We start from the raw sequence: 12,018 nt of genomic DNA on the forward strand, positions 1-12,018 counted from the left end.
TCTTGAATTATGGAGTCAACTCCTTCTCTTCAAAGATATTCTCTTATATTGTATCTTCCTTTTTAGTTAACATACATTTTATGAGTTTTTTATTTTAAGGTCAATTACCCTAAAATTGAACAGTCTTGCCCTCTACATCTTTTATGTTATCTCTTATTAATTTCAACTTGTTAGTTTCATCAGCATTCACTGTTGGGGACGATTAAGGTAGCATGTATAAAATCCACCCTCAGCGATGCTGGAGATATGCAACATAATAGCTGGGGCTAATGTAACAACAGTTTAAGTTGCCCTCAGCCTTCTATGGAAGTGATAGCCGTTTGCGCCTAAGATTCACATCTAGGGTGCTAGCTTTACTACCTGCCTTCTACCCGGCAACAGCATCTACCAATCCTGTGCTAGCCTTACATCTGCCATCCGCCCTAGCAACAGCAGCAGCCAATCCTAGGCCGCCACCCGTTCGTACTAGCCACTCCCTCTACCTTAGGGTATATATACCCTGCCTCTTCAATAAAGTTTTGCAGCTTGATCAGAAACCTGTCTTGCTGTCATTCCTCGTGTCTCTTGTCCCATACCATTCCTCCCTCACAGGATTTGGAGCTTCCGTTGAACGTCCCGCCGGCCGGGACAAACTGGCGCCCAACGTGGGGCTCGAGGTTCTGTGAGAGACGGAACGCCGCACTCAAGGAGAGAGGTACCTCACACTCACCGCACCCGGGATCGCCGCGAATAAACTCGGTCGCGAGACAGATCCGTTCAGCAGTCAAAGAAACAAAGAAAACCACACCAGGGATCACCGCGGGGAAGCGCGCTCGCGAGACAGATCCGTTCACCAGTCGATCAGTGCCGGCGAAAGGAAAGAAGAAGAAAAGAAAGCAACAAAAGGTAAGCCCCCCCCACCCTTATCATGGGACAAGGAATTTCCCAACATGAATTATATGTTAGTCAAGTTAAGCAATCACTCAAGGCACGAGGAACACGAGTAAAGAAAAAAGATCTCACGCGCTTTTTTAATTTTCTGTTACAAACCTGCCCTTGGTTCCCTCAAGAAGGTACTATAGATCACCAGTGCTGGCTAAGAGTTGGAGATTGTTTAAAAGATTATTTTCGAACCTTTGGTCCTGAAAAGGTCCCGGTTACTGCCTTTTCTTATTGGAACCTAATTAATGAAATTCTAAAAGTTCACTCTTCAGCTCCAGACGTTCAAAACCTCTGTAAATTAGGAGAGGAAGCTTTGAGAGAGCACTCTCGCCCTGCTTCAGCATGCGGCTCAGTAATTATTAACATGCCTGAATATCCTTTAAACGAAAATTCTAACAGGGATAGGCCAAATACCCCAACCAGTCAAGTCAGTTTGTCGCCCGATCAGTATGAAATCAAACCAAAGGCTAAAATTTCTCCCACTTTGGAGGGACCGGAGGTTAAAATTTCTCCCTCTTTAGAAAACAACTCCCTTCCTCCGTTTCGGCCACCCCCTTATGCACCCGATTTTTTCAAACCATATTCTCATTTTTATCCAGTCATGCCCTTATCTCAGTTTCATGCTTTAGAAGAAGCCACAGAAAATCTCCGGCTACACGCCGATAATTTTAGAGAAACTTTTAAACAGGAGCGGCAGCATACCGCCGATCTGCTCGCCGACCTCTGGTCGGCAACTCAAAGCATTGCAGCCCTTTCGCTTCCAGAAAATGCCCGCTCATCGCGCCTCCATTGTACTCGCCGCGCCTATGCTTTTCCGGTTACGCGTAGTCAGACTCGAGATTCTCAAAATGGCGTCGCCGGCTCCCAAAAGGGCGCCGCCGGTTCTCAACATGGTGTCGCGGGTTCCAAAAATGGCGATTCTGGTAGCGATAGCGAGGAGAGTAATAAATCAGATTCCCCCGACTCTAGCGAAGGAGAGCAGGAGGAAGCTAGTTCCACCTCAACTGCTAAATATAAAAATCTTAGTCTAACATATCTAGAGAAATTAAAAAAGGCAGTGAGTGATTATGGCGCTACCGCTCCCTTCACGCTCGCCCTGCTGGAAAGCCTTAGTGAAAAGGAACTTATTCCTAACGATTGGTTCCAGCTAGCCAGAGCTGCCTTGTCTGGCGGTGATTTCCTGTTATGGAAATCTGATTATGAGGAGCATTGTAAAAAATATGCCACCCGCAATGCCCGTAAGGCCACTTCTAAAACTTGGACCTTAAATAAATTTTTAGGTCAAAGTCCCTACCATCAAAGTGATAAGCAGGCTCAATTCCCCCTTACCCACTATCAACCAACCCCTATTACCATCCTCTATTTGTCCCCGCTGTAAAAGAGGGTTTCACTGGGTGTCTGAATGCCATTCTCAGACAGACATAAATGGCCAACCCCTTACGCCTAGGCCTCAGGGAAACTTCCAATGGGGCCGGCCCCACAGACAATGGGCCTGGATATACTGGAAAAAATTTTCAAACCTTCTGTCAACAATTACAAATTAAGCATATCACGGGAATACCGTATAACCCCCAGGGGCAAGGAATGGTAGAATGAGCACATCGCACCTTAAAAAATACCCTGTGCCGTTTAGCCGAAAGTACTCTCAATCTCACCAAACAACGACCTCGAGACCTTTTACATCACGCTCTTTTTGTTCTTAACTTCCTAACTCTGGATGATGAAGGACAATCTGCAGCTGACAGACATTGGCATCCCAAAACGCAAACGCAACAAGCCACTGTTATGTGGCGTGACCCCTTAACGTCAGAATGGAATGGGCCTGACCCCGTGATTATTTGGGGACGAGGCTCTGCTTGCATATACGATCAAAAGAGGGAAGGTCCTCGCTGGCTTCCAGAACGGCTGATAAAACATATTAATTCTTCATTGCCGAAACAAACCCCTGAGACACTTCCCTCCCCTCCTCTTAATAATAACCTTTCCAGGGTAGAAGCCTCTCCCTGAGAAAAATATCTTTCTTTTCTCTTCCAGCGCATCAATAACTCCTGCTATAACCCATCCGGAGACAACCAGTCCGCACACAACCGGAAGTGGAAAGAAGTCCTGCTTACAGGTTTATTCCATAACTAATCACATGAATTACCACTTGAATTACTATTGGCTTTTTTTAATTGGTCTTCTGGCTTTGCTGTTTGCAGCCGGATTAGCAACCGTTGCCCCGAAAGATTGGAATCCGTTAGAAAGATCCCTGCTTGCTATAGCATATTTGTGCGTTGTAGGGTGTATTACTTTGCTAGCTTGTCTCCCTTAACAGGGAAGAACCTATAGCCTCTATTAGTATGGCTTTCTTATGCCTACTGCCATTTAAAGTTGCCGCCTTATATTTTCTCCTGCAAAGTGTGCATGCCACCTTCGGCAACTCCAACCCCCATCAGCCTTGGAAATGGACCTTAGCACGATGGGAAGATTCCACAGTTATACAAACCCAAATTACAGCAGGACGCCCCTCCTTCCTTGTTTATGCCAGTGATCTAATTAAATGTTCAGACGGCACACCATGCCTTAACAAAGCCCAATATTACATGTGCCCGGCCTCCAACCCCAGAAAACAATATTGCAATACTCCCAACCAGTACTATTGTGCATACTGGGGGTGTGAAACATTAGCTACTAATTGGAAACCTTCCGCCCCTGATCACTACCTAACTTTAAAATGGTCCCCCCTTGGCTGCACACTCGGTAAACGCACCACCTTATCTACATTTGGTGACTCAAATTGTGAAAAATTAAATCTCACCGTACAACTCCCCACTGATAACTCTTGGTTAAACGGTCGGACATGGGGCTTTAGAATCTACTTATTTTCATCAACCGACCCAGGAAGCCTTATTCTAATAAAGAAGGAAGCAGTACAGCAAAAACCTTCTGCCATTGGACCAAATGTAGTGCTCGCGCCTCCAGCTACCCCTCCTATCCCGAGCACGCCCCGTACAAATCTTTCCAAAATTCACCCCACTACTCCCCCTTTTATTAGCATTCCAATATTGTCGTCCTCAAGCCCGTCCATATCATTTGACAGCCCGCTTTGGCCACTACTCCAAGCCACCTTTCTCTCTCTAAACTCCTCCCAGCCTAATTTTACTCGTAGTTGTTGGCTGTGTTTCTCTGCCAAGCCTCCTTATTATGATGCTATAGCTCTTAATGTTACATTTAATACTTCTAATGAAGACAATCCTTCTCAATGCCCTTGGAATGCAAGAAAAATCGGTCTCACCATGCAATCTGTTCTTCACTCTGGGCATTGTATTGGTAATATTTCTGCCTCCTTAAAAACAGTCTGTGCACAGTCGTCCTCTCCATCGCCTGGTAAATTCTATATCCCCCCAACAGGGGCAAAATGGCTGTGCTCTTCTACGGGGCTTACTCCTTGCGTATCAGCAAAAGCCCTAATTGAAACAGGGGAAATGTGCCTCTTAGTGGCTGTGTTACCCCATGTCCTCTTTCATACAGAGGAAGACCTTTATCACCACTTGGTCGCGCAGTCTCCAGCCATGCTAAGAAAGAAAAGAGAACTTGTTACGGTTGTTACTATTGCTTCTCTTTTAGGTATTACTGGCCTAGGCACCGGAATCGCCTCTGTTGTTCTCCAAAACCAAGGCTTCTCCCACCTAAGAGCTGCTATAGACGAAGATTTAGCCCGCATTGAAACCTCCATTACCCATCTTGAAAAATCCCTTACGTCCCTATCGGAGGTTGTTCTCCAAAACAGGAGAGGCTTAGATCTGCTCTTCCTTAAGCAAGGAGGGCTTTGTGCTGCGCTAGGTGAGGAATGTTGCTTTTACGCTGACCATTCTGGCATAGTTAAGGATTCTATGACCAAACTTAGGGAAGGAATTGAAAATCGCAAACGTGAGCGAGAAACCCAAGGGGGTATCTCCTGGGGACTTAATGGAATCCTCCCTTACCTCCTTCCTATACTAGGCCCCTTAATAACCATAATCCTTATAATATCTTTTGCTCCTTGGGCCATAAAAAGAATAATACAGCTAGTTAAGGATCAAATTGACTCTGCCCTAAGCAAGCCTATTCAAGTGCATTATCACCGGCTTCACCTCGCTGACCAGGGTTTGGATCCAGATCATCTGACTGCTACCCACCCTTACGGGTAAGAATCCCCCTCCTACGGGAGCAGCATATAACTCGAAAATATGCTTCTAGCGTATGCTATGATTGGTACCGCTGGGTGCGAGGCAAAGCACTGCAAAGGAGGGCCAAAGCAACTAAAGGCCATTTTCGAGCTCCTTGAGAAATATGCCTCATTTGCATAGGGGTTTTGCTCTGCCAAAAACTCCCCTCCCCAGAAAAACAGAGCCACAAACAACTTGGGGAATGAGGCCTCTATTTCCCCCAGCAGGTTAATGCCAGAAGAGTGCTCGATCAGCATTCTTCCTCCATCCTTTTGAAAAACAAAGGGAGGAGATGTTGGGGACGATTAAGGTAGCATGTATAAAATCCACCCTCAGCGATGCTGGAGATATGCAACATGACAGCTGGGGCTGATGTAACAACAGTTTAAGTTGCCCTCAGCCTTCTATGGAAGTGATAGCCGTTTGCGCCTAAGATTCACATCTAGGGTGCTAGCTTTACTACCTGCCTTCTACCCGGCAACAGCATCTACCAATCCTGTGCTAGCCTTACATCTGCCATCCGCCCTAGCAACAGCAGCAGCCAATCCTAGGCCGCCACCCGTTCGTACTAGCCACTCCCTCTACCTTAGGGTATATATACCCTGCCTCTTCAATAAAGTTTTGCAGCTTGATCAGAAACCTGTCTTGCTGTCATTCCTCGTGTCTCTTGTCCCATACCATTCCTCCCTCACAGGATTTGGAGCTTCCGTTGAACGTCCCGCCGGCCGGGACAATTCACTAGAAGTATCTCAAGTCATTTGTTATTGTTGTAATTTGATTTCCAATAGGATTTCTTCAAATTATCTGTTCGCTTTGTTCCCGTCAAGATTTTCTTCTTTACGTTATTGAGAGGGACCTGATTGTCATTTCACCAGATGTTCCTCTTGTAAGTTACTGTTACCTGATCTTTTTAAATTATTTCTCTTTCCAACCTTAGTGAGAGCTGACTCACACAGACACTTTCCCCAAACCCTCTACGAGCCAAACCACCTTAACTCCAGCCACTCTCCATATATTACCCTCTTTATTTTTTGTGGTATTTCTCAGAACTTTTCAGTATGCAAACTACCCAGATGTTTAATTGATTACTCTGTTTATTGCCTTTTCCCCTTCCTCCTCCATACCCCCTGCCATCTTTAAGATTTAATTAATTTAAGCCCCTTAATGGAATACCTTGCTTCATCAGTCCTTGGTGCAGCGTAGGTGCTCAAAATTATGTGTTGACGAACTACAGACTGAAAACCCTGGCAAGTTAAGGGAATGCAGAATTGTAAGTGGCTTCAAATAGTCAAATACTATACTCTAAATTTTAATATTCTTTCATTCAATCCTTACACTTTCCTATGTGTTAAGTATTATTCTAAACTACTGCACAGAGGTTATGGTATTTGTCCAAGTTTATGCAATTATTCATATTGGTGGTTCAAAATGAGTCCTGTATAATTTAAAAGTTCTTATTTTTGATCAAGACATATCACTAAATTACCAATATTTATGCACAGAAGGAAGCTGAATGAAATAAAATTTTAAGATGGAATTTTGATTTTATATACTAAGCCAATTTTTATATTAATCCATTAAAGACAATTTTGTTCAGAACCTATGCAAAAGTGTCAAAAATGTTATATCTACTTTTTAAAATGGATGAATTTAACAAATAAAGCAAAAAATATTAAAAGTTGGCTCTTTATAAAGCATAAGTAATTCTAAAATACAATAGGAAAATAGAAAATTCACATTAAAATAACAAATGCATATGTAGCTGAAAAATATTTTTAAAAAAACATTGTAAAATAAGTTTTAAGCTTGAAAACCTAGAGAGAAATATCATGTTCATGAATGGGAATAATCAAAACTATAAAAATATGATATCTTTTCCAAATCTTACAGTTTTACCAAACTTCCAATAAAAATATCAAGGGACTTGTTATAACTCATCAATAATTATGAATTTTATCTTGTATAATAAAAACTAAGCACTAAAAATGTGAAAGAAATCTTTACAACATCCCCAAAAGTAATTTGAAATGAAAAAGCTTTTAGATATAAAACATGACATCAATATAATTAGAAGAGAAAATAAATGTGGATATTTCCTTTGTTTTTCTTTGGAGATAGCCATCTAAGTATAATTCCTAGAGCAACACATAAAAAAGTAAAAACATACATTTTTGCCATAGAAAAATTAAGAATTTGATATGCTTGTAAAAACCTTAAGTAAAATGACAAACTGGGAAATATTTACAAAATACATGCACGTATATGTTGGAAAACATTTATAAATTAATTAGAAAATATCAGCATCTCAATAAAGACACTTCAAAGGAAATGATATGTATACACATTTTATAAAAGAGAAATCAAAATGGCTAATTAACATATGAAATACTTCTTAAATTCAATACCAATGAAAGAGATGGAAATTAAAATAACAGTTTTCCCTATCAGAATAGTAAATAATGACAATGCTCAATGATTGTTTGGATGAGAATCAACAAACAGGAATATATACTGCCAGTTGGAATGCAAATTGGGCCACTTTTCTTTAAGGAAATTAGGCAATATGTTTCAAAACTTTAATTATGAAAAAACGGCATTGCCCTTTTCCATATGCTAGGAGCTTTTTGCAAGCAAATAATTAGACAAGTGCCCAAAAGTATATGTATACGTGAGCATGATGTGTGTGTGTGTGTTTGCTCATACATATACACATACATATATATATATATGTACATACATATATATATATATGTGTGTATATATACCAACATGGACATGGCAATGTTTTTCTGATAACTAAACATTTTTAATTAACTAAAGTATGAATGGCTTATTTAATTTAGAATATATTCAGTCAATGGAGTACTATGTGGCTATTCAAAATACTGTTGTATAGATGGATCTAGGGAAATATTAAGAACTCCATGCTATGATGATATTTTAAAAGAATGTGACAAAACAACTAAATTTTTAATAATTCCCTCTGAACTGTTGCCTTAGTCTTTTGCTTATATCTGATTTTGAATTCTTCTAGAAAGAATATTAAAAAAAGGAAAATGGAAGAATCTGTACATGTTTTATTTTGGGCCCAAATTTAAACTTTAGACTTTCAAATGGTTCTCATGATATATTTTATATCACGGTAATTTTCACGTCTTATGACATGCTTTTAATATCTATGTATATTTACTTTTTTGAGATGTTTATCTCCATATCTGTCATGGAGAATAAGTGACTCTATGTACATGTCTTCTCCCCAGTTGTCAAAATGTAAATTGCAAATATTATAATTGTGGTAATGGTCCTTCTTACATAAATTCACAAATTTATTTATATCATATGATAATACATTGATTATTTTAATCTCTTTTTATATATTATAGTTTTCAATATATTTGTTGTGGAGTTAGTGTTTAGAAAATCCCATTTTTACTGCAAGATTCAAGATAAAGGATGTAGATAAAATAACTAAGGCATTTTGCAGTATTTTTCCTTAAGCAGCTGTTTTCTGTATTCTTCAGTCTCCATTAATAACCTTCTCTGTTTCATCAGATGTAAAGCATTTTCCTTTTGTGGTTTAAAAACCTTTTGAAATATGCACTAACATTATGCTACAAAAGCATTTTATAATGAATAGGCCATGTTTTACAAGGTTTAGCGTTTTCTTCTGTTGTGTATTTACAATGGCTGCAGTCACTTACAAAGACTCCTCAAAGACATCTGTGAAAAACTGCTTTGTTAATGTATATCTACATTGTAAGCAATTTCCTCTCTCTCTTGTCAGCATTGTTGGAAACATGTGCTAGAGGTTGGCTAGCAGGTCATCTATCACTCACTCATTTGGACTGTGAAGAGGAGAAAGAGTGGCAGGAAAACAAGGCCCATAATATAAAAGGAACAGCAGTGGGCCACAATGTAAGTTTAAAGGAGTTTTAAACAGTGAAGAAACTGCCAAACTGTTTTCCAGAGTGGCTGTGCCATTTTGCATTCCCACCTGTAATTTATGATTGATCCAGCTTCCTTGCATCCTCTGCAGCACTTGGTATTGTCATTATTTTATTTTTTTTATTTCAGCCATTCTGATATCTTCTTATAAAACTTAACATGCAATCACCATATGACCCAGAAATTGCACAACTGGGCATATATCACAGAGAAATGGAAATTTATTCCCTCAAAAATCTGTACATGAATATTTATAGCAGCTTTATTTGTTAAGAGCCCAAATCTGAAAACAACCCAGATGTCCTTCAACAAGTGAATGGTTAAACAAACTGTGGTACATCCATTCCATGCAATACTACTCAGCAATTACGAGGAACAAATTCTTGATACATACAGACCAGTTGGATGAATCTTACTGAATTAGACTGAGTAGAAATAGCCAACCCCAAAAGTATTCCTACTGTATGATTCCATTTATATAACATTCTTCATATGACAAAGTTACAGAAGTGGAGAGAGGTTAGGGGTTGTTGGGGATTAAGGAGGGAATGGGTGTGGGAGGGATGTGGTTGTGGTTATAAAAATGGCAACACAGTTTTTGTGTCGAAGGAAATATTCTGTATCTTGACTGTGTCGATGGATGCATGAACCTAAGCATGTGATAAAATTTCATAAAACTAAACACATACACACATCCCTGGTTTCAGTGAATAAAACTGGGGAAATATGAACGTGGATTGTATCAATGCCCATGTTAACATTCTGGCTGTGATACTGTGCTATGGTTTTGCAAGATGTTATCACTAGGGGAAAGGAGATCAAGAATACACAATACTTCTCTGTATTATGTCTTACTGGTGCATGTGCATCTATAAAAATCTCAAAATAAAAGTTCAATTAATACAAAGTTAAAAAAATGGAGGTGGGGTGGCTGTCACCTTAGCTCCCTCTGGGCCTGTGTCTTAGTGTTCCCTAATGTGATGAGTTTCCTCAAAAGAGCTCTGTCACCTGGCCTGACTACGGGGCCCCGGCAGCAGGTACCAGATACCGAAACTGTACCAGACAGGAAGGGCCTGCTCCCTTTGTGTCGCTGAGAATCACCTGTCTTGGTTAGATAGCTCTGGGTTAGGTTCGCTCTAGAACAGCCCATCATCAGTTTACATGCTGTGTCTAGGGACCTATATGCCTATCCACCAGGGTATTTGTATGTTACCGTGAATGCCAAAGTTAGAGAAGAATCAAAAGAATATGTTGCTGATGAAGAGGAAGACAGGGATGATGCTGATGAACCTATGGCTGAGTTTAGATTGGTGCCTAATGATAAATCAGCACCTGAAGCAGTGTACACAAGGTGTGAATGCCAGGCTCTGCATCCAGATCCCGGGGATGAAGATTCGGATGTTTATGGTGGAGATGGGTACGATGTAGAAGCAATGAACAAGGGCAGGCAGACATCCCTATGTTTTACACCTATGAGGAAGGACTATCCTACTTAGCAGCAGAAAACCAAGCTGCATTAGAGATTGGAAGGAGCACTTTCTCCATCTGTGAACAGCCAGTAAAACATGGCTAGGTCCTGACAGAAGACTCAGTAAGAGATTAGGAAGATGGGATGCACGCAGTTAGACACACACCACACCAACAATTGCTGGCCAATTTGAGGATGCAGATGTTGATCACTGAAAATGACTTATGCTGCTTTAAGATTCGGCCCGTTGTTGTAGGAGAGAACTTGGTTCCTCTTATACTACACAGTGGGAGGTTGATGAAAGTCTTTTTCTGTCTCCAAAACTCACCTGAACCAGTTCTTTCTTGGGGAGACTACACTGAGAAAGCAAGTTGTCATCTGCAGAAGAAACTTGTGACCTTTATTAACAAAGGTGAAGTAATTTGATCAAGACAGTATTTGTAGTTTATCACTGAGTCTGAAATGTCCAGTGTCTTGGTACCCTCTGATCAGGCCTATTGTCCAGTGACAAAGGACTTTAGAAAACTGAGTGCCACTGCCATGTCTAATATTAATCTTCCAGTCTAATATTAATCTTCCTGTCTCAACCATATGAACAAAGTTTCCCATTTTTTGAAGTCTACAGAGGAGGAAAAGAGGAATACAATAGCTGCTGAACTCTGTGCCATTCTAGCAGTATTTTTTGATTGTTTTGATCTTACACTAATGCAGGAAAAAAAATGTATTTCCCGTGGTCACAGGAAATTATAAAAATTAAATTTCAATTTAAATAGATATCGGAGAAAACTCTGAGGGGGGGTCAATTAAAACTTTAGCAAATAAAAATATTTTACATTGGGATAGAAATTCCAGTAAACTCACCTTCCCAGTGTCCCTCCAAGCTTAGGGGTGGTGAGAATTCTGCTGCTGCTAACCCCAAGTTCCTGAATTAACCCTTGAGGTTTCCCTATACCCATCCACACTTTTATAAATAATCTCTTGGTAAATATACCCTCCCTAATTCCTTACTGACTGTGACCTGTTTCCTGTTCAGGATTCTACTACATGGCATGAATCTGAAAATATGTGAGGGATTAATGATTTTTCAATATTCATTTAGGGAACATGATAACAAAATAAATAAAACACTGAAGAACATGAAGCCTGAAATAAATGTTTTGAGAATAAATATATAGTAGAGTAATAGATGCAGTAAGTGCTTTAGGGATTATCTAGCCCACCATTTGCCATTCCCTTTATAATTCGTAATGCATTGTTTCCTTCTCTTCACTTAGGATTGTTTTTTTTTTTCCCAACAGGAACAAGCCAGATTAGGAGGCACTGTCTACCTACCTTCAATTGCACTTTTCACAATATCAATCCAAGAAAAACCCTATCCTTCTTTATACCAATTAAACATTAAATGGTCAAAAAATTTAAAAAAATAGAATTAAAGTGTATCAAAAATCTTTTGGCAATCATAAACATGTAGGAACCAAACTGAAGAGAGGAAAG

General features: G+C 40.1%; 1 pseudogene; it reads left to right on the plus strand.

Annotated features, from left to right (window-relative positions):
• The first annotated feature begins 10,036 nt into the window (after positions 1-10,036).
• On the plus strand, positions 10,037-10,739 carry LOC119510923 (annotated as a pseudogene).
• Positions 10,740-12,018: the final 1,279 nt, after the last annotated feature.

Source organism: Choloepus didactylus, chromosome 15, assembly GCF_015220235.1.
Source record: "Choloepus didactylus isolate mChoDid1 chromosome 15, mChoDid1.pri, whole genome shotgun sequence".
In the NCBI taxonomy this organism is placed as follows: Eukaryota; Metazoa; Chordata; class Mammalia; order Pilosa; family Megalonychidae; genus Choloepus; species Choloepus didactylus.